The sequence below is a fragment of the Melospiza melodia genome, chromosome 1, assembly GCF_035770615.1.
Source record: "Melospiza melodia melodia isolate bMelMel2 chromosome 1, bMelMel2.pri, whole genome shotgun sequence".
Lineage (NCBI taxonomy): Eukaryota > Metazoa > Chordata > Aves > Passeriformes > Passerellidae > Melospiza > Melospiza melodia.
The window spans coordinates 169,808,284-169,831,872 of NC_086194.1; the positions used below are offsets into that span (position 1 = coordinate 169,808,284).

Here is a 23,589-nt window from a genome sequence, read left to right on the forward strand (position 1 = left end):
AAGTCTTGAAAGACTTTAGTGGAAATTCTGAGACCCTAACATACCTAAAAACACCAAGAAAGGATCTCAAGATATCATTACAGCTTCTAAGATTTGCTTCTTGTTACCCATGGATTTGTGACAGCCTCAGCTACCTCATGTTTTGACACTCATTTTAAAATAACTGAAAAAAATTTAAAAATACTTCTTTTTCAGTCCTTTTGTTGCCTGCTGTTGCGGTGAAGTGTGATCCTTACCTCAGTCTGACATTTTAGACCCGTTCTGGCAATGTCCAGACATGTCCAGACGTGTCCAGATATTTCTCCACTGCATTTCCTCATGTTATTTTCACTCAGGAGCAGTTAGTTCTCAGCTTTTAGCTGAGCCTAAAGTCATAAAGGGGAATTTTTCCATAAACCAAACATTTTAGTTTAAAAAAAAATGTGATTTTTCATACTGAGTGAGGGGGTAGAAAAAAATCCAAGGAAACAGACCCACCTTTTCCCTCTGAGGTTCTTACTCAACTCCAAATATTTAACCCATAATAAATAAACGCACTCTCATGCCTTGGCAGGGGAGGAACGAGTGTCAGTCAGGAGCCTGATGTGCTGTCCAGACGTGTGCTGCCTTTGCCTGGGAAAGGGACTGGGAGAAAATCCCCTGGATGGAGGCTGAGCGGGATTGGAGACACCCCCTGAGCCCTCCCCTCAGGTCTCTTCTCAGCAGGGTGGCGAATCCTGTTATTTGGAGAGTCCCTAAGCAACGTGGAGGAATTGAGGCACTTCAGGGAAAGCTTTTTGTAAAGAAAGCATCCAGAAGTCACCTTAAAATCTCTCTCTGGCTCTTGGCTGCATGTATCCATTTCAGTGAGTCACGTAGCTGGAGAAGCCCCCAAGGTAATGATCCCTTGCTTACCCTCGCTTCCTCTGGTTTGTTTGGCATGGAGTGCCCGAGGACTTTAAAAGAGAAATAACCTACAGGACCTCAAACCACTGGAGAGCAGCATCCTGCTCCAAACACCTTGCCTTCTGTCTTGGCATAGTTGCTGGAGCGAGGGGTCTTCCCTATTTAATGAGATGTTAATCAACCAGACGGCAGGCTCATCAACAAGCTGCCATGAGTTCTCTGTACTCCATTTCACAGGTACTTGGCTTACCGAATTGTTATGAAAACTCACCATCCAGCCAAGCCAAACAAACACCACCCCCAATATTATTTTACACGCGTGTCAAAAGAAATAACTTGCCGCAGGCCAAGCGGGTGAAGGAATTTTACGAGGCTGCGGCTGATCCTCCCTTCTCCCCTCCCTTAGACAGTTAAAGAAATGGTTGCATGATGAAAGGGGTAAGGGAGCAGAGGACAGCTGGTTAGGAATTAATGAAACGTTTGAGCATTATCATGCGATAATGGATTTAGCTGACTGTTTGCCAGTGTTCAGATCTAGTGTGAATTGCTTTATATGAAACAAGGGGATTCCTAGATTTATACAGACCTCCCGAGAACGCTGCTGCTCCTAAATCCTTTCAAAGCTGCAGTTTAGGAAAAAAAAAAGGTAATTCTCCCTGTGGATGGACAGAAGCCCTTGGGATTGTTTTGACTTGCTTTCAGACTTAATGATATTTGACACAGCCAGCTCTCTGAGGTGTCTCCTGATTGGGAGTGGCCGTGGGTTTGGGAAGCCTGAGGCTGTGCTTGAGGCAAATCTGAGCACCCAGAAACCCAGGTGAGGTCTCCCAGCCAGGAGATTTATAAACAGGACATGAAAAATGAGTCTCAACTTTTACACATTTGGCCTGTAACTCAGCCCCAGGGTGATATATCTGGTGGGAGACCCAGGCTTTGGACTTTAAACTGCTGTTTGTCCTTCTTCCCACCCTCCCCCAACACATGCTGTCATTACAATGGAACTTTAATGGCTGTACAAAATGGCCCACGTCCCTTGATGCATTTTTTTTTCCCTAAAAGCATTGGGATGCTTCTGTTTTTTTCAGATGTGAACTTGTGGCTAGTCAACCAAAGATATTTTATCTGGACGCAGACAAGTCTTAAGAAGGTTTTACGAAGAAGAGCAGGAGATTGTTTGAATTTGTGACTGGCACCCAGACAGGCAGATTTTTAGGTCCATTCACGTTGCCCATGTTAGCCAAAATTGACTTTTAATTCTGAGAGCCAAAGGGCTTCCAAGAGAACTCAAGGTGTAGAGTGTGACTCAGCCCTTTGCCCTGTCACCAGCCCCAAGTCCACCCATGTGGGGCCAGTTGGTTCATGCCACCCCAGAGCAATGTCAACAGTCCTGAGCAAACAGGGTGGTGGAGGTGTTGGTTCCCTTTGCCCTCGTCTTGCCCTGAAACCTGGAATCCCCCTGTGCTGGGCATTGGTGAGGTCACACCTCCAATCCTTTGTTCACTTTTGGACCCCTAACAATAAGGACACTGAGGTCCTGGAGTGTGTCCAAAGAAGGACAGTGGAGCTAGGGAAGGGTCTGGATGATGAGTGGCTGAGGGTACAGGGGGTGTTCAGCCTGGAGGCTGAGAGGTGACCTTATCACTGTCTACAAGAGAGATGATAGAGGCGATCTCTGTCACTCTTGGGGGGATAGTTCAGTGGTTGTCTTGGCAGTGCTGGGTTGATGGTTGGATTTTATGTTCCTAAAGATCTTTTCCAATGAAATGATTGTATGACTCTAAAAGCAGTAGCTATAACTTCTCTCACATCACCCTCATACAGAAAATAAACAGCTCATGATGGCAGTTCTGTTACAAGGTGCTCATACAGGCTTAAGATTGGGTTTGCTGCTTCTGCCACTTGTGAGGTCTCATCATGAGTTCATGCCTTGAAGAATGAGAGTTCCCTGTCATTATTTTCCTGGTTTGCACAGCTGAAACCTGATATTAATGGCTGCAGAAATTATCCTGCCTCTTGAGTTTATGTGGTCTATAATTATCTTCACAATAAAACTGTGAGGAATTAAGCTTCAGAATAGTTTATAGGTGTCAAGGGGTGACGTGACAGTCCTTCAAGAACTGTGGCTTTCAGTCCTCAAGTGCCAAGAGCAGTTAAGGTGCTGCCAGACAGCACTTAAGAACTGCAGGGCTTGTTCAGTTCAGTCACTGCTTCCCTTGTCTTGGAGACATCAGAACCTCTCTTTTTAATTTTTCTTTAATTCTGTTTACTTTTCTGAAACTTTTCTGTTTCTCCGCACTTGGGCAATGAGCTGAGATTAGTCAGTTTTCCTTCTGAGCTGCCTCTTATGAAACCATGACTGTGATGTTTATGAGGTTTCCATTGCTGCACAGGGATATTTGTATTTTGGTTGCTCTATTTTTATTGAAAAACAGATATATTTTCATCATATTGTGTGTGCAGAGAACCAAAATCCTGAACCCAAACCTCAAGTACAGGAGACTGTTAAAGTCTGAGATGATTTTCAAGTGACTTGATTCACGTTAGCTTTACCCTGGTGAAAGCTGACTGGTAATATTTTCAGTTTACACTGGTGAATGTCTAAAAAAAGAGCAGTTAGTCTTCTGCTTGCACAGACTCCTGCTGCCTCCCATAAAGCCAAATTTTCTGAAGTTTCATCTCAGAGATCTTGTGGCCTTTCACACTTAATGGAAGCTTGTAAAAAAAGATGGAGAGGGGACTTTTTATACAGCCAGAAGGTGTTAAAACAAGGGGGAACAGTTTTAAACTAAAAGAGGGGAGAGTTAAGATTAGATATTTAGAAGAAATTCTTTACTGAGAGGGTAGTGAAGCAGTGGCATGAATAACCCAGAGAAGCTGTGGATGCCCCATCCCTGGAAGTGTTCAAGACCAGGTTGGATAGGGATTGGAGAAAACTGGGATATTGGAAGGTGTCCCTGCCTGTGGCAGGGGGATTGGAATGGGATGGGCCTCGAGGTCCCTTCCAACACAAACATTCTATAGTTCTTGGTTACTTAATGCTTTGTCATAATAACATAATTTTTCATGGATTAATTAATAGATGATAGGCAGTTGAGCTAACTCAGAGAGAAGAAAATCCCATTTCTTTCCTGATCACCACACAAATGCTTAGTTTGTAGCTCTAGACACTGAGTGATGACCTTTAGTTAACTGAGCATTTATCCCTGTTCACACTGCCTGCTTGTTTTGCAGCCTTGTGGCTCCAGCTGGATTCACACTGTGCAGGTGTTACTGTTTGATCACCAGGTGGGACCTGAATCCTCTGTAGCCTTCTTGGAGGATTCACTTTATTCTCTGCTCTGCTAAGGCCTGTTAGAACCACGTGCTGTGATTTATCTCATCTCTCCCCTTGCTTAATCAGTCACATACCTAATTGGTGTTTGCAATATTTTGGGTCCCAGCATAAACAAATTGTTTAGCCCTGTGTCATCAAAACTGCATCTGGACAACCATCAGCATTCTCCATATATTTGGAAAATCCTAGGAAAGAACTCAGAAGCTACACCTGTGTTACAAATATGACTCAGTGTTGGCAGAAGCCAGCGAGCAGTCACAGAAATGGACACTGTTGTGCTGACTGTATTCAGTGTGTTTTCACATTTCCATGAAAACATGAGTAACGCTCACCTGGGTGATGGAAAAGCGAGTTGGATTGGCACTGGTTGGCAATGGGATGGAAAATTAGTATGTAAAGAACCTAGTGATTAAGATAATGAAAAACAATGTTAAGAGTCTTAGGTGAAGCCAAGTTTTGTAGCCCTCGAGCTTTTAGTTGTGAAATTGTTGGCTCTTGTGTTGTTTCTGAAATAGAAATCTATTTAAATTACTTAAGCAACCCAAGTTTCAAGAATAACCCCAAGCAGGCTGTTTTACTTGTGACTGAGAAACTAAATTGGGTGAATACTTTTTATTCTAATTGCTTGAATTTCCAAACACAACCAGAGAACCAAGCAGCTGCAGACCCTAAAGTGTTTGTTATGAAAGTAATTTTAAACTTTGAGGAAAAAATGAAATGCCAGCGTTGATTGGAGTGGAAATCCCTACAAAATACTGGGATTTTTTAGGATTCTTTTAATCATTCCCCCCACCCCCAACCTGCTGCTCCTAACAGCTGAGTATAAACTGAAACATTCACAGTTTTTGGAATTAACTTAAAACAATTGTTTTGAGTTACTTGTGTTTAACAGTTTTCCCTTTTTCCTGGACCTGAATGTCACTCCAGTCATTGATTTTCATGCAGTGTTGGACTTGTGAAAGTCTCTCTACCTGAAGTAAAACGTAGATACTTCACACCACTGTTCTTGGGCTCTAGTTTCGCTTTTAAACCTAAATGATTTTAAAACCAATTACTCCCAAAAGGAGTAACTTTTCCTTTCCTTTTCATCTCCTCATGCTCTATAGAATCATAGAATATCTCAATTTGGAAAGGACCCATAAGGGTCTTTTACTCCAGCTCAATGTTCCTTGCAGAACCTAAAACTAAATCTTATGACATTGTCCAGGCACTTCTTGAACTCTGTAAGGTCCCTTATGAAGAACCCCACAAATATAGGGATCTCCTTAAATGACTGCACTAGATAGAAGCCTTTTGGAATGTGGGATAGGTAATGCAATTTGAAGACATTTTTGTGGGGATAAATAGATGGCAATACACTGTGGAACCCCAGAACTCTGCCTAAGGAATTGTAAAAGTTTAGTCTTGGGATGAATCAGTTCATCTAGTTGATTTGGTAGGAAACCCTAAAAAAAAAAAAAAAAAAAAAAAAAAAAAAAAAATATATATATATATATATATATATATATATATATATATATATATATATATATATATATAAAATTTTCTGTTGAAGAAACCACACACTTTGACTCATGCCATGGTCCTACACCTTGTGTGAGCCTGCCAAGGCTGGCAGATCATGGTCAGGCCCTTTCACAGAACAAATCAGCCTCCAGTTCTCACTTCTGACTCCTATAAAAACAGTTTCATTTTCCAGTTTCTCCTCAAGCAATTTCATCATTTTCCCTCAAACACTTCCCAGGGCTAGAACACAACCTGCTGAAGGGGACCTGAAGGTGTCCTGTGTGCATGAACACTGTGCCAAGAGCAGAGACCAAGAAGATTAGGATGGAATTGTGCTTTCCTGCTGCTCTCCTTCCTTAGACAATCCTATTGGTTCAGCAGCTTCTTTCCTTATTTATATCAGGAGCCTGGCAACTAAGCTCCAAACTTAAGCACCTCAAAGACTCAAGGCTGCTTTGGTAGGCCCAAAAGTTTTGTATTACTGTCAGAATAATGTCATTTTCTCCTTGAATGGGTTCCAGCCCATTTCTTTGGACTGGTGATGCAGTTACACTGGGCAGATGGATGCTCTCCACAGGGATGTGCTGGCCCTCATCTAGGCCAGAGCACAGAAGGACAACAGATGATTTGAATGGAGGTCATTTGCAACCTGGAGAGCAGATTCAAGAAGTTACAGCTGAAGATAAAGAAGCTTGTAAAACTGAAAGTTCCTAGCAATGAGGTTATTTGGGAGGTTTAACAAGCTCCCCAGGGAAGCACTGTTCCTGTGGATAACTTTGAGAAGAGACCAGGAGAAATGTTTTTGATGAATTTAGATTTAGATTTTTCCTGTCAGGTAATCAGCTATATTTCTCTCAGAAAAGGCTTTCCCCAGTCCCAATTAAACAAGAATTGGCCTGAATGGATTCCCCCAAATTTGAAACCAAAACCTTTTTCTTTTTTCAGCTGGCAAATATTTCATATATTCAATATTTAATATCTTTTCCTTGCTCTTTGTCTCTCTGCCCCCCCACCCCCCAGCCCGCCCCACCATTAATAGTTGTGGTCAGACCATAGGCATATGTTGCGGAATCTGCTAGAAAAAGATGTTTTCACAATTGATGAATTGATTTCCTAAACGCCTTAAAGAAATTTTCAGTCAGTGCCTAGGTAGTTTTCTCCTAACCAAGTATTCTCCCAAACCATTTCTTCTTAAAGGACCAGGCCTTGTTGTTGACTGCAAACTTGAACCTGTTTTCCTGTGGTTTGAATAGATATAAGGTCTCTCTACCACATGGATTTACTCACATCAAATACCACAAACCCCCTATTTCAGATGAGCTACAAATCTCCTCCTCTAAGAGCTTATTTTAACAAACTTGCACCATTGCATCCTCTCTGCGGTTTTGATCTCCCTCTAAAATGCAGCTGAAGCCAGTACATTTAAAACTTCTCAGGAAAAGGGACACACTGTTTGACCAACCTCACCTCCTTAGATTACTGGTGTAAAATTCAGGGTCAGGGACGACCCTATAAATTGGAACTCCCCAATATTTCCAGGGCTTGAAGACTGAGTTTTGTATGCTTGAATGCTCTGTCTGAATTTTGGGCTTGAAGCCAGCCCTGGGGAAACTTAGAGATCTTCACGCCTTTGCTTTTTGTCTGTGGGTGACAAAAAACACAGAGCTGGTTGTAGCAGAATTGTGGCAGCTGCATTGTGGAAGGAAGTGTCGGAAGGAAGGAAGGAAGGAAGGAAGGAAGGAAGGAAGTGTCGGAAGGAAGGAAGGAAGTGTCGGAAGGAAGTGTCGGAAGGAAGTGTCGGAAGGAAGGAAGGAAGTGTCGGAAGGAAGGAAGTGTCGGAAGGAAGGAAGTGTCGGAAGTGTCGGAAGTGTCGGAAGTGTCGGAAGTGTCGGAAGTGTCGGAAGGAAGGAAGGAAGGAAGGAAGGAAGGAAGGAAGGAAGGAAGGAAGGAAGGAAGGAAGGAAGGATGTTCAGCTGATCCATGACCATCTCCAACTCATCCTGAGATGTATTATTTGAACCACAAAAACCCTCCACACAATTCACGCCTTGCAGGGATGGATGTTCCACCACCTCTCTCACTGGTGGCTTGCAGGATTTACATTGTAATCAGAAAGAGTGCAGAGGTGCAGAAATACCCATTATTTTCAGAGTACAAAGTATCTTCTGCATGTGTGTGTGTTTCATTCACAGACTTTACTTTCTCTCAAATGACCTATGAGTATCTCTTGTCTCATGGAATTGAGTGTTGTTTGCTTGTTCACAGCTTCCTTTCCTTCCGTTATCCAGCAAGGAAAGTTTGCTTAAGTGGCTTTTGTGAACTCTTTCAAGATCCCCAGAAGGATGATACAGGAAACAGAGAGTTTCCTTTCTATACAGACTTCTAGGGTGTTCCCATAATAGCCTGAAATTTATCTGCCCTCAGCAGCCTGCAATTGGACAAAAAATTAATGGACTGTCAAGGGATCAGGCCAAACACAATTAACATATCAGAGAGGACAGTTTGCAATAAGAAAAAATTCTCCACTTACACAGCACCTTTTATCCCCTGTTGCCAAACATTTTCTTTCTGCATTTCCAATTACTTTACAAGTTGGCCATGCTTTAACCATCCAGCCTGAAATTTTCCATAATTGCTCCCTGCCTCACGTTGAATAGATTTTCAGAGAGCAGTGAAGGGGGAAAAGCTTCAGAAAAAAAAAATCCCAACCCTCTTAAATTAGTTTTAGGGGTGTTTAAGCATTCTCCCTCTTTATTTTCAAGAGCATGTTTGCACCTCAGGAGGCCAGAGTGGGAATGAGACTCTTGGCACAGCAGCAGTGCTGGGGATAAGAATCTGTCACCATTGCCATAAAAATGTATCTGGGTTTGTCCAAAAAATAAACCACAGACAAACCCCAATTTCAGTGTTTTAGAGGCAGGTTTGTACCTCATTTTTATGCCTTCTGACTGCTGTGCCTGTAGTTTCTGCAGCCCCCCAAAAAGCAGCCCCTGTAAGCAGAACGTCTGGACAGGGCGCCGACAAAATGGATTCTCATCCTTCAGGATTTCACCTGGTGTGACCTGGCACTGTGGGTGAGATCTGGGAGGATTGTAGCACTGGGAGGGAGGGCAGGGCCCGTGCTGAAAGCTGACAAGGTAGAAATGTGAGTCATTAAAAGGCAAAGACCAATCTGTAAAGAAACAATTACTTACATATTAAAAAAAAAAAAAATCTGATCTGGAAGACACGTTCGCCTGGTGGTTGACACTCCCTACAAAAGCACCGTGTTGTTCCAAAAGTCTCCCATGAGATGAACAAACCTTGCCAGGAATAATCACAGATCTGCAGTTGTATAATTGCTCAACTAAAGGCAGGCAGGGAACAGATAGGGAACCTGTGCTTTGCTTTTTCTGCCCACTTCCTTGTTTTCATGGCCGTGAGCTGCTCCGGAGCACTGGGGCTTGTATTGGCCAGACCAGTCAGGACATCAGGAAAGAAATAAAAAGCTTCTAAGCAGCAGCTTCACGGCGTGTGTTGTTTCTAACTCCATTCATAAAAGCAGTGAGCTGGGCTGGGGCTATGAGCTCTCGTGTCTGCTTGGAGCAGAAAGCTCTCAACGTGCTCGAGCCGAGCGCCGCAGTTTCATACCCTTCCAGCACTAATCCAGCAATAAAGAAAATGGCTTTAAGCCACTTCACACCCATTAGTGCTCTCCAGAATGCTAATATAGCATAGAGATGAAAGGACTGCAGCGAGGGGAATGAGGAGATGTGGGTAACAGCTTCACCTCCCCTGCTAGGGAGGTTTGGTTCATTCTCTCAAGGAGCAGAGGCCAAATTTGGGGAGCGGATGCCGTGGCAGCACAGCACAGCAGCACTCCCAAGTCATGGTACTCAGGCAGCATTAATGACAGGGCTGGAGTGCCTTTAGTTTTTAGTGATAATTCATGGTTAACCAGAAACCTGATATTTGATCTGCTGCAGCCTGGAATGCCAAGACCATTTTTACGACTTGTGTTTGTGTGGCCACAGGTGGGAGATGATGTGAAAATCATTTGGTAATAGCAATTAGCACAGCAATAGTTTTTCTTTATTTTCTAAATAGGCTTGGGAAAAATAATCTTTTTTAAATTAAGAAGCAAAGTTTGTCACTTACAAAATCAAGGGCCTCATGTTTACCTAGAAGGGTCTCTGTTTAGTGCCAAGAGCCAATATTTTTCCCAACCCAAAAATTCTCTGTGAAACAGCACTATTAAAAAAGTCCCTGAGAAAAGGTAAAGAGGTTCTGCTAGAAAGTCTCACGATGCAGAGAAAGAAACTGAGGTGGATGGTTGATGGACCATCTGGGACTTCACAGGTTTGGAAACAGGAGTGTGGTGGAGCTCCAGGATGTTTACACTGCAGCAGGGAAGGTGAGAAGGGATTTTGCCCAGAAAAACCTGCAGTAGAAGAGGGTGCCAGTTGAAAGCAGGTGTCAAATCTATTAGAGCCATTTGTTGGAGATGAAAACAAGAGATGTTCCTGCTGAAAATCAGGACCAGAGGTTAATTAACTATAGGAACATCCTACTGAGAAGCCATCCTGTGAATTCCTAGGTGGTGGCTCGGGGGCATTGCCGTCAGATGCTTCAGGTGTCCCAGGAAGCTGCTCCCCACGTGTTTGTGGAGATAACCTGCTTTTCCCCTGGTTCCAGATGGATGCCAGGGCTCCTTCTGCAGATCCCCAAACCTCAGGACTGTGGATACCCCGGGTGCCTGCTGCAGGACTGTGCCCTACTTTTGTGTTTCTCAGTGAAAGAGCCTCATCAAGGCTCTGGGAAAAAAAAAAAAAAAAAAAAAAGCAGAACAAGGACAAAGTTCTGCCCTTCCACTACTCTGTTTTCATTTACAGCCAAATTCTGCCAATCTTTTAGTGCCTATTTTAAACCTCTATTTCCTTCCCACCAGTCTGTTTCCGTACTGGGGTGCATGTTCCTTTTTTCTTTCTTTTTCTTTTTCTTTTTCTTTTTCTTTTTCTTTTTCTTTTTCTTTTTCTTTTTCTTTTTCTTTTTCTTTTTCTTTTTCTTTTTCTTTTTCTTTTTCTTTTTCTTTTTCTTTTTCTTTTTCTTTTTCTTTTTCTTTTTCCTCCTTTTTTTCCCCTTGTTGTTTCACAGTCCACCTGATGATACTCATCACTCCAGACACTCGAAGTCCCTGAGCTGAGCCCAGTCTGTGTGCAGACACTGTTACATGAGGTGTCAGAGCCTGCTGCATATCCAGGGAAGGAGACTGTGCCTGACTTTCCTTGGCTGTGACACTGTGGCTCAGCCTGGAACTGACAGCTGTGGAAAATTAATGGATGGGCCCTGTTTCCAAGGAATGACCGTCAAGGTCACTGTTTTGAGGCTATAAGGGCACAGCCCTTTCCCACTTGCAGCCAGTACACATGCCAGCTTTGCTGTCCCCTCTTCAGATGTCACCATGTCACCAGATCGCTGTCACATGAGGACATCGTGGGTGAGGGGGTGACTTTGGCTGCCCAGCCTGTTTTCATGCCCAGGGACTCTATGAATTTAGCCTGATGATGCTCGAGGTGTAACTGAAACCTGCTCTGCAGACACAGCTCCTGCCTGAACTGTCCCTGACCCTGGCAAGGCTGAGCAGAGGAGTTTGTCCAAACCAGCCTTCAGGACAGGGTCACCCTGTGCAGCAGTGAGTTCTCTCTGCTGAGGGTACTGCTTGTTTAGTGCTCTTCTCCATCTGTTTGGTGGCTGGCCCACTTGAATGGAGCCAATTTGCTTGCAAAGAAATGGAATTTTTTCCCAGGCACAGAAGCCAGAGATGAATCCTTTTGGGCACAGAGGGTCTGGGCTTGGAATATACTGAGCTCTGTCTCTGGGCAGTTTAATCTCACCAGCCAGAAACCTGTATGGATTTACACTTCCATATGAAACTGTTTGATAATCATGTTGCCATGGCTACATTTGAATCCTGCAATAAATGTGTAATTTCACACATTTACATCAAAAGGAGCTCCAGAACATACAGCTGCCTCACAAAGCAGCTGATCTCTCTCCAAAAGCACTTTCCATTTTTAACTCCATATTATTGTACTCACTGGTGTGCTTCTTTTGGGAGGGGGCGAGGTCTGTGGGGCAGGTTTGGCAGTCAGGTTCCTGAGGTCTGATCCATACTAAGGTTCCCTCAACGCTGGCAGCAGGAAAGTTGCCCTGCTGGGGTCAGAGCAGCCATTTCCAGGGCAGTGCTGGTTCTGCAGCCACATCAACTACAGGGGACTGAGATCCTTTGAAATTAAAGAAGGACAAAGTTAAACACGAGGTCCTGGTGTGCCCAAAATGCAAGGATAAGGACTGAGAAAGAGGAGTGGACTGCTCAGGGATGACACCAATCTCTCTTACCAGTTTGGTCACTTCATTGCCTTTTCATCTCAGTCCTTTCAGGAACCTCCCTGGTTCCTTGCCTCCTCTCTCCCACCCCCTGCCAGCCTGATTGCTCCTTATCTCACCAGCTAGCTTGTCCCAGTGTTTTGCCCCCAGGCTACCTTTCCCTCCAGCACTGAGTTCTGTCCTACTTGTGATGGCTCCTTGTCCCACAGACACCCTCTGTTAATCCCATGGGCAGCTTTTTCCTTGGTCCAAGCCTCTTTCTCTGCCTCTGACAGAGGCAGTGGGCAGGGAAGTGTTAGGAGGGGCAGGTCAGATGGGGAGCAAAGAGGCTGTACCAGGATGCAGCTTCAACCAGCAGCAGCTGAATGAAGTGGTGGATGGCACCCACTGATCATCAGATGTGGAGAGAAATTTGCATCCAGATTCTATCCCTGCTGACTTAAACAGATTTTTTCAGGAACTTGAAACTTGGACAGTTCTGCCTTTTTCCTATAGCAACAGCAGCTGGAACAATGTTGGCACCAAGGCAGAGCTGCAGCTGTTCCCCTCCTTGCTCAGAGCAAAGAGATGCTGGAGAGTCTTCAGCACTCACAGAATATGGACAAAGCAAACATTTCAGTTCACTCCATGAATTTACTGTTGTGTGGAGAGAGAGGAAATTTGACTGTGACAAGTGCCCAATACTGACAATTTCTGTGTGAGAAACTGGAAGAGGGAAAAATATTGGAAAAGTATAAGATTCTAATTTTTTTTTATCAACTGTTTATACAATTGGAAAAGTTAAGTAAGTCTAATTATTGAGGTTATTGGTTTTAATGAGTCACCACCTTGCTGTTATTATTCCTGGTTCCTGTTGCCATAGGACAAGAAGCTGCAGCTGGGCTGAGCTGTGCTATGCAACAAATCCTCACGCTCATTCCAAGATTAAGACGTAGGAAAATGGGTGGCTCAGACAAATGGGAACATGGACAAGCAAAGTGATATTTGCCAGTGTGTTGTGTGGCAACATGACCAGTATGCAGATACTGGGAGCAAAGATGGGTTTCTACCAGAGACTGATTTTTGGAGGTTTTTTGAGGAGCATTTCCAAAGACATGATAGAAAGGAGGTTGGCCACCATTGTGGGTTGGTTGTTGGTGGGAAGGGCTATGGACAGAAAAGTCACAGGGTGTTGAGAGCAAAGACCTGAATTTGGTGTTATGGGATGGGATGAACCAGTGAAGGGATGCAGCCTGAGAAAGAGGACAAAAGAGAAGGGTTAGGAGAAAAATCTCCATGGTGGTATTGTGAATGGTAAGAGTGAAGTGTGATCAGGGCCCACGAGAAGTGCTTCAGTAACAGATGAAGGAAGAGATACGCAGGAGATTTACCTGCAGGGCTGAAGAAGCTGAGCTTGAAAACTTCTGCAAGGTTAAACTGCAGCCTAAATTAATGGGCTTTAAAGGAGAGGTATGAAGTGGCATCAAGAGCAGTTGCCTCCGTGGCAGATAAACCATCATGTTGCCCACTGTGTTTTGAGAAGATTTAGGGAGAAGGTTTGGCAGAAAAGGGATATCAAAAACTCTGTTTTACCCAGGCTGGGCTTTAGATAATAATTAGACACCCATGAGATATCCTGGAGGGTCAGATGTCACTGGAGGATCTGTGCTTGAGCCTGCATTAGCATGGGAGCCAGCTCTGGGCTCTGTTGGGATCAGGCAGAGCCCACGGGGTGGAGGCAGGAATGTGCCGGTCCCCAGTGTTTCATCGATTGGTTTCAATTGATCAGTTGTGTAGAAACAAAGCAAATAAAGTTTCTGATCTCTTGGATGTTGCAGAAGGTATCAGGTTTGCTTGCAGCTGCTTGAGCTTCCTTTTTCAGCTGATCATGCACTTTCACTTCTTTCTCCAGGATGGCAGAGAAAAGTCCTTTTTGAGCTGGGCTCAGAAATGAAAGGGAAGATCTGCTAGAGCAATGGGCTGTCAGACAGGTTTTATTTCCCTCTGAAATACATGCAAGGGTGCCTACTAAAAATTCCATGGGGGCAAGTACAGGAGGGGTTAGGCAGCAAGTATGAAAGTCATCCTCAAGCCATTGGCTTTTCCCAGTGTGGCCCTCCCTGTAAGCCCCACAAGAAGAGTGCCACAGTCTTTTTTCACCCAGTCTGGACGCCGTGTTCATTCAGTTCTAGCGTCCTTAGCCTGAGAGGAGAGGGAAACCCTCCCCTTTATCTCTATGTCATGGCTAATGTGTGTCTCTCCTTTTCACAGCTACCAAAATCTGGCATTTCCTGTTCTATTATCCATTTCCTAATACTTCCCAGGACTTAAAGGCCAAGACTCCAGCGAGGGATTAGCATGGACTTGCCTTGGCCGTGGATGACCTTCACTCTCTTTAGCAGTTATTCTTTCTAGAGGATTGAGGAGGAGAAAGGGAGGGTGAGCCACAGCTAAATCCTGTTCTTGGATCTCCCTTCAGCCATTGAAGAATGAGCTGAGTGCCTAAATGAACCCAAAAGGCACCATGGGGTGAGGCACATCACATCCAAGCTGGACGTGGTGGCCTCTTCCCAAGTTCCTGAGCTGCCACACGCTCCGCCGCCGTGCTTCAGCAGGCAGGACAGCCCAGGGACTCTGGGGACTGTGACAGGGCTGCTGCCAAGGCTCTGAGCTCCCCTCTGGGTGACTGAAAAACAGCAAAGACACAGGTCATGAATGCTGTCTGGAGTGAGTGACCTGGATGTGTCTGCCCAGACTCGGTACAAAGAGGCAACGTGGCCCCGGCTCCATTGGTCCCAGGGCTTTGTGCCGGAGGCTGAGGTGGATCCTGTCCAAAGTGTGGAGAGCCACAGCTCTTGCCCAATTGTAGGAGAGGCCTCTGTTCTCTCTGGTACCCAGAGAGGCTCTGCAGACCCGGCTGCACAACAGACTGGTCAAAATGGATGCCAGGAACATCTCTGTCATCACTGCCAACCTTCCTGATTACAGACTGCTCTGCAGCCTAGCACAGCTCACTGAGGGGGAATTCGGATGCTCTGATGAGGACTGCATAATATATTGGCAGCTGTCCTTGTCTTTTCACTTTTGGGGCCACTTAACTTTTTCACATATCATGCCAAGCCCAACCTGTGCAGCACCACTGCTGTGAATTTTGTAGGTTGTTAAAGTTAAGCTGTGTTTTTCTTTATATGCTGATCATTGCTTTCTCTGTAGACTTGTGTATATGAGAATTGTTTTCCTAAAGTCTCTTGCCTCTCTTCCGAAGCATAATGAATCCTCTGACCATGGCAAGAAGACCTGGCTTACCACCCAGCTCATTCTCTCCCTTCCCAACAGGCATTTGCTTGAAGTTTGTGAACACAGGAACCAAACCCAGAAGTTCCCAGCTCACGGCACAGTCGTGATTCCAGACAGAAGTTGGTTCTGTGCCTGACAATTAGGTAAGAATTACCTCAAATACCCTCAGATAGGTCTGACAGGACAAGTGCAGGAGGCATGGGAGGTTGATCAGACTGACTCCAGTACTGCACAGGGACAGGGCTCAGTCCACTCTCCACTGAATCCATGACTATTGGGTTTGCTTCTTCTCTCCCTTGTAAAATTATATGATGAAATGCTTTTCCCTGGGCATTTTCTGCTTCTTAACATTATTTAGTGCATTGCATTACAAATAAAGGAAAACACTCAATTTCTGCTCTTTTTTTGTTTGCTTGAGGGTCAAATTTTATATCCCCCAATCCTTTTTTGGCAGGTTAAAATTAATGGACTTTTCAGGGCAATCAAGGGAGAAATAGAGTATCAGTCTTACCAAATGAGACAACATGGGAAATGTTCATTAGATCATCTTGAATAAATACCCTTTTTGTCCTGCTCTTCCCATCAGATCAGTGTATGGAGTACCAGGGCCAGACAAGTAGGAGAAGCACAGCTGCTTTTGCTTCCTCCTCCCTCCTGCATACAGAAATGAGGGACATGAGAAGATTGCAAGCTTGGATCAAAAACTAGTGGCTGCCAAGGAGCAGAGCTGCTCCTGTGGAAACATCCCTCCATCTCTGCTATGTGGGAAGAGAGGGATTTTGGCCATTTCTTTTTCCAAGTTATGAGCAAATAGCACATGGCCATCACTCACCACTAAGAAGCCCAGTTAATGTATCTGGTGATACACCCTGGCTGCCCTGAGGTGCTGTTGTGCAATGGAAGTTGATAAATTGGGCCAAAAAAATGCTTTAAAATCTCCTTGCTTCCACAGTAGCTTAAACTCCAGGTCAGAGTGACCTCAAAATACACTGGGCCATAAATGAGACTCTATAGACATTATCCATTTCCCTCCATGTTTGCTTTTTACCACCAAGAATTCAGCTAATTTAGCATAACATCCCAAACAATAGGAGTTAGTGTCAGTGTTGAAGGATCAACACTGCTCCTGCAACCCCCTGCATGCCAGCTGGGCAGAGTCAATGTGCCCTTCATGGGAAAGCTGTTGCAGTGACAAGAAGATGAAGGATGTGTTATTAGACTAGTATGTATATGCAAGGTCCAGGATCTCAGATTTCTGCAGAAAGGTGTGACCTTGTCTAACTTAAGTTTGGAAATAGGTAATCTTTAAGATCCCTTCCAACAGAAACCATCCTGTAATTCTGTCTTCAGCAGAACTGGTGACTTGAAATGGTTTAATGCTCAATTTTCCATGAGAATACCCCTCAGACTCCGTGCCCACCAGCACAGACACACTGGTGCTACGTGAGAGCCCTCCCAACCCCTGCCTGCCATTAGGGAAAAACAAGAGCTGGCATGAGATGGTAAATGCTGCCATGCAGTGTTCACAGAAAACCTGTTTGCGTGGGATGTGCTGGAAAAATTGCTCAAGAATGGTGCATCCTCATAAGAAAAATGATCTGGCTGCTGTTCAGGTCAGTGGTTTTGTATCAGGGCTCCAGGCTGTGGGGTTGCTTCAGTATATGGTGCAGCCTCTGGCAAGGTGTTTGCTGTGCATGTGATACAATTCCCTTTGCTCTGGGGTGTTGGAGGCCCTTGCCCTCACCCAGTTTTGGGTCTGGGTCCTTTCTCAGAGCAGCTTGCACTGGCACAGGGCTCCATGGCAGAGAAAGGCTGCCTGTGGATATCACCCCATAGAACAGAGCAGTCTGGATCAGTTTGCTGGTGGGGCTTCATTTTTCATGGTGGGAAGGTGTGAAGGATAAAATGCTATGCTCATGCCAATAGCAAGTGATAGCCAGGATTCTGATCCCTGCTGAGCAAAACAGTGACTGTGCTTCAGAAGTGGATGGAGAAGTTTCTGAAAACACAGATCATGAACCAGCATTAGTTGCTGGAAAAACTAAATTACAGGAATGCCCAGGTGTTAACTGGTTCCTCCCAACCTCTGCCTAGCAAGCTGTCAACAAGGCACAAAGGGGCAGCCTTCACTCCATCTCCTTTTTCACCTTAGATGGAAGGGGAAAGAAGAAGACATCTGGAAGGTCTCCTGCCAGCTAGAGAGCTGTAAGCCCTCCTTCCCTCATTGTTCTTGCTCTCATACCAGCAGACTCCTGGCCTTTGACAACAGCAGCGCTGGTCTGTGCTTGGTTCCTGTACCCTTCAGGACTAGAAGAATCAGCAGGACTGCCTCTAGCCCCTGTGATTTCATGGGGTGAGGTTTAACAGGCATGTTTTAATAGGATTGCTCAGTAGAGAGGGTCCTTTTCCCTCAACAGCATTAAACGAAATAATACAAATAGTAAATTTAATGAATGAAAATTAAGTAGCCCTTGAGGGTAGGCTGTTGCTTCTGCAGAGGATGTGCTCCCACACTGCTGAATGATTTGCTTCTGGTCAGTCCTGAAGCAGCCACTGGGAATGAGATTAGAGTAAGGTTGTGTCAGAGGAAGGTTGTGCTTTAGGTTCCTTGTGCTACTGCTTTTAAAAAAACAAGCCTTCACAGCAACTGCTCTTTTCCCTCTGGAAGGAGAGCTGAGGCACAGTTTGCAATGCAAAGTTTAGTAGAGAAATGAGGAAGGAGCAAATTCCCCTTTTCTTGCAAACACACAATATCTCTCAATTGTGGCTTTGTGCTTTGCTGACAAGTGCAGACAGTGATGGGTTAGTACAGAGAGCACTCCCTGACATCACAAACCCTTGTCCCCTTCACATCCCAGACCTGTCCCAGCACACACCAATGCCACCTCTCTCTTTTGATCCCTGGTCACCTTCTCCCCGGGAAGATTCACTGCTATTTGCCTGCCTTTCCAATCCCCATCCTGTCCAAATCAACCCTGCCAAGTTGCCCTCCATGGCATTTTCACTATGCCACCCCAGCTGGAGCTGTGAATCAGCTTGGACCTTGTGTCCTTGCTGTGTCCATGCAGGAGATCCTATGGGAGCACCAGGCATTTGACACCAGCTTTTGAGGAACAGGCACCAGTTTTATCCATGAGATGCCCAAGACCATGAGTGCTGAAAGCTCCAGGAGGGATCCCCATGTTAAACCCAGCCAGGCCGTCCTTTTAAAAGCACAGCCCTGCCTAACACTCATCATCAGAGCTACAGAAATTCCTTGGCTGCACAGCCAGGTTTGGGGCACAGGGAGCATCTCCCCAAACACAGATGTGCTTTCACACCCACACACAAAACCAGAGTGGTAAAAACTTCCCTGTGATGGATCTTTCACAAGCAGCATTTCTGGGAAGGCCTGGCATTCAGATGTCAGGCAGGACAGCTGGTATCAGCAGTGCCTGTCATTGTGGTGTCAGGGCTTCGCAAAACAGGGTCAGTCTTTGAAAATATTTTTTAAAAAATGTTATTAAGAGTAGCCCACTAAGCTAAGGTCTTCCTGCTCCTGACTATCTCAGAAGATAAATCATACCAAACGATGTTCCCCTGCCTTGGGATTATTGTACCATTTATGGTCTGATAATTGTGCATTTTAACCCCTCTGCCAGGCTGCCAGCAAGCATCCTTTTCCCAAATTACCCAACCACAATGAGCTGCAGCAGAATCCACATAATTGCTCTTTTCTGCTCCAAACAGCCCGATTTACAAAGGGGACATAACCAGCCTTGCTATATTCATTATTCCTAAATCAGGTTGTGGTATCTTTATGCTCAGATACCGCCGTTAATCTCACACTCTGCCTTCAGCAGCACCTCTGGCTGCAGCAATCCCTTAAGATGCCCTCTTTCCATCGTCTCCCAGGCAAGCAAGCCAGGAGGCTCCCGATGGAGCCGGCAGTGCCCCGGCCCGAGCTGCATCCCCCCTTGGAGCCCGGCATGCATCTTCCACCTGCGCGGGCGGGCGCGGAGCACTCACGTTGGCGGCAGCGCGGATCCCTTGCAGCAGCTTAACTGCGGCTCATTGCTAACCCCGGCCGGCGGATCCGAGCTGCTCTCCGCAGGGCTCACACCGAGCTGCCTGCATGACACCGAGGCATCCCGGCTCGCCAGCTGACATGTCAAAGCAGCGTCGTGGTTAGCGAGCTCATCACCGAACCGGCTGGCAGCCCCCACGGCGGCGGAGCGGGTCCCTGCGCTCCGTGCCGCCGCCGCCGCCGCCGCTCCGGGTTCGCGCAGCCCCGTCGAACTCGGTGTTGCTATCTGGCGTTTTCTGCCGGTGTCTAAAATAGCATCAGCAACGTTCCCTGTTGATTTCCCCGGCAGGGCTTGCTGAGCTATGCCGGGGACAACGGCTCCTGCAATCTGCCTGTACCCAGCACGTTAAAAATATTTTCTTGCCTTTTCCCTCCAAAGGAGGTGGGGAGAGGGGGAAAAAGCCCTGTTGATGTTTTTCTGCCCAGTTACCAGCAAATCCCGACCTGAGCTAATTCTGCTATGGCTGAAAGCTGAGGATGTCTGCAGTGCATGAAGCTGATTTGCTGACTTACCCTTCATCTCTCCCAGGAATGCCAGGTGAAGAAGCCGGCCTCTCGCTCCAGGAAAGAGACACAAGAAGCTGGGCAGCAGCCACTGCAGAGCCTGATCAGAAGTTCTCTCCCTCTGTCACAGTGTGTGCAGCTTGCCAGGTATAGCCGGGATGAGAACACCCCGTGCTTTTCCCAGGATGAATGAGATCAGCACATATTCAGTCAAGGAAAAAAAAAATAAATATATGTGATGGTTTAAGACCCAGAGGAAAAGTGTTGGTCCACAAGTTGCTCTGCTTTACTACTCAGGATTTTCTGGGGTGAATTTCATAGGAAGAGGAGTTTCTCCTCTGCATTTGGTGTTAGATGTGTTAAAAAGCAAGCAAATGGTGGTGATATCCATGGGGTAGGCAAGGACCCATTCTTAGCCACAGGAGGTGGAGGGCATGTGAAGGGCACCCTTACAAGCAGCAGAGATGCCTTTATAACCTGCAAGGCTGATGCCTTTTGACTCAAACCAGCACCTTGCTGCTACAGCTCCACATGAGCTGTGCAGATCCAGACTCTGCTGGTCCTGGCTTTCCTGAGTGAGGTTGTTTGGATTAAAATCTCTTCCACCTGGCTGCTCCATGACTCCCCAGGTTGACAAAGTCCCTTTCTTCTGCCATGTCCTTCACATCAAGCATCTCTCAAGGCTCATCACCTGCCTGTCAGGCTGTGGATATCACTGAGCTGAAATCCTGGGGTGACAGGGAGGCAGGGAAAGGGCAAGAGGTGCTCAGAGGACTCAGGTGGGCTGAAACATTTTGGTGTCAGTGTTATGTCAAAGACAATCTTGTATCTCTGGGTCTCTGTTGACTTGTGCTGGGGGGATCCTGTGCTCCAGTGCAAGAGGCTTGTGGCATGGCAAGAGTTTTGATGCCTGCCTTGGTCTTAGCTAATGTTTGGGATTCTGTGGCGCACAAGGAACATGGCATTTTCCTTTAATCTTGGAACTAGAGTGACTGCAGTGGAAGAAAATGAGATGATTTAGTCAGGATCAGGCCCCAAGGCTTGTGTGGCTGGGAACTCAGCTCAGGTCCCCAACTCCCTGGCTTTAGCTATTGCCAACCCCCATCCCCTTCCCTCTCCCAAAGTCCAGGGCCAGGAGCCACTGAGGCACTGACCTGTGCCACGGACTCTCTGCATAACCCTGGGTGTGTCCCTGCACCTCCCATCCCACTCATCTGCACAAAGTTCCTGTGCAGCTCATCCATGCAGGGAATGGGTTCCCTGCCTCCCACACCTGGCCTAGGGCTGGCATGTGGGGTTTGATGTGCCTGAGGCAGTCCCTGTGAACAGGCTGAGGGGAAGCCTGGCTGCCCTGGGGTCCCTTCAGGCAGCAGGGCAGTGTGCTGTGCTCACCTGTCACCTCCCAAGGCCAGGTTTGTTCTCCTGCATCAGCAGAACTCATGGATGACTGCCAGCCAGACCCCAGAGGAAGGTTTGTCCCACCTGCACTCCAGGTCTGGCAGAGCCTCAGGCAAATTGGTGCTTGTCCAAGCAAGCTGGCTTCAGCTGGTGGATGTGCTCAGGGCCCACTGGGTAGGAGAGCAGGCAATGAAGCAATCATGGAGGGCCAGAGAAGGTGCAGGAGAAAAGGACATTTGAGGACAAGCTTGGCAGGAGTCCTGGAGACCCGGTCCCCTGGGCCCAGTGATCTCTGAAGTCACAGCACAGAAGGGCAGTGCTACATGGGTCCCTCTTTGCAGGGTGGGCAGTGGGGATGATGGACCTCCCATCATCTCTGCAGAGCAGCTTCTGCCTTTGACCAGTGAGGCGGCCGTGGGCATGTTTGGAAACTACACACAAGACTGAACTAACCTACCTCAGATAAGGCTTGGATTAATTAGTCAATACATGTTAAGTGCTGCAAAGATTTAAGGCTCTGCTTAATTGTTAAGTAACTCAATCATCAGTGGCTGAGTGGGATGCCTGAGGCAGAGAGTGGATGAATCAGCCTTCTCTGGCAAGTGCAAGGTAATGAGGGAGGAAATTTTCAAGGCTGGGTGACAGTAGGATGGGTTGGTTAGGGGACAGCAGCAATTGCTGAGGTCACTGGGACTCACACAGGTTGTCCAGAGAAGCTGTGGCTGCTGCCCCAGCCCTGGAAGTGTTCCAGGCCTGACTGGTGGAGCCATGAGCGACCTGGTCTGGTGGAAGGTGCCCCTGCCCATGGCAGGGGGTTGGAGTGAGACAATCTTGAAGGTCCCTTCCAACCCAAACCATTCTGTGATTCTATGACTGGGAGCACTTAGGATGTAAAAAAAAGGTCAGGTTCTGCATGGAGCAGCTGGTTCTAAGGAGCAGGAGTCCCTTAGGTGATGGAGGGAAAGGCAATGATTTCATAGAAGAAAGAGGTAAAAAGACTATGAAGAAATTTATTGAGCTCTTCAGGCTTGTTTTGGCCAACTCACTCTGAAAGAGGTGGGTTTGAGGCTGAACCAAAATGCATTGGGGGATGTGAGAGTGGTTTGGGTGAAATGGGGAGCACTAAATGTGCCATGGACTCACCTGACCTCCCTGCAGGGACTGGCCCCATGTTATAGGCTTGGTTAGGACATGGATCTGCTGCTGAGGAGCCAACTTGTGTCCTGCAGGGACAGTTCTCCATGCAGGGATTACAAGCTGAGAGGGTTCCAATCAGCAATGTTGGTGCAGTCCATCACCAGCCTGAGACATCTCTTCTGCTGCCACCATACAGCATGTCCTGTCACTCAGGGCTGAGTTTCAGACCTGGATCTGTTGTCTTGTTTCTGTGCCAGCAAATAGCATTTTCCACAGTCTCTCTATTTGCCCCTACCTTGCTGAGCTTTGCCCTCTGCTTCTCTCCATGTGGGAGCTTCCCAGGTATGTCATGGAGTCTGCTCCCAAAGACCTTTGAACAGGGTAGGAGTGTCCTCAGAGTCAGCCAGCCTGTTTTCCACCTCCTTATGAAAAAAAGGTCCCCCCTTGAAGGTGTAACTCACTGATACTGAAGCTTTAACCCCAGGGTTAATCCCCGTGCAGAGGTGACTTCCAGCCATCCATGATCATGGCATCTCAGCCAGGTAAGCTGAGGGACTCTTTGGCACTGTGCCTCATCCACACACATATTCCCAGGGCTTTCAGTGAGGCTGGATGTGGGAAGGACCTATGTACCTGGCATCACCGTGGCTGGAAAAAGCCTCTGAGCGCTGCCCTGGTGAAACATTAATATTTTCGGAAACAGGGAGCAGGTAGGAACAGCCTGTACTGTTGTGACAGAGCTGCTTGCACGAGATGAACCTCACTGCCAGGGTTGGGATGGGTACACGTGGCTCATGTGGGATAAAGGTATGAGCTCTGGAAGGGCCAGCAGGACAGTGTGGAAGCATTGGCAAACAAGCCATAACTGCTTGCTGTCTTACCCTGCAGGCTCCCACATCCCTGATCCCAATCCTTGCCCTGCAGCTCTCTGCACAGAGCAGCACTGCCACAGGCAAGCAGCCCAGATAGGTTGCCTGGGTCTTGGATTAGACCTGCCTTATTCTTGGAGAAGCTGAAGTCACCAGCAGGCAGCCCCTGTCCCAGCACCAGCTGCGGGGCTTGGCGTAGCTTTGCAAGGCACCCCTTGACCTCAGCATCGCCCACATCCTTACCGCCT

At 46.6% G+C, this 23,589-nt stretch overlaps 1 protein-coding gene across 4 annotated transcripts in view; it reads right to left on the reverse strand.

Moving 5' to 3' along the window:
* Positions 1–20,091, reverse strand: part of SLC45A4 (solute carrier family 45 member 4) — an 81,524-nt gene extending 61,433 nt beyond the window's left edge. The window contains exons 1-2 of one of the 4 annotated variants that reach the window (XM_063174839.1): positions 19,947–20,084; positions 15,879–16,021 (exon numbers count right to left, since the gene is read on the reverse strand). The gene's annotated coding sequence lies outside the window, so the exon portion shown is untranslated. Of the gene's footprint in view, positions 1–15,878; positions 16,022–19,375; positions 19,611–19,946 lie in introns of those variants that run through there. The other 3 variants (XM_063174831.1, XM_063174814.1, XM_063174805.1) reach the window with 3 other exon arrangements.
* Between the last annotated feature and the right edge of the window lie 3,498 nt (positions 20,092–23,589).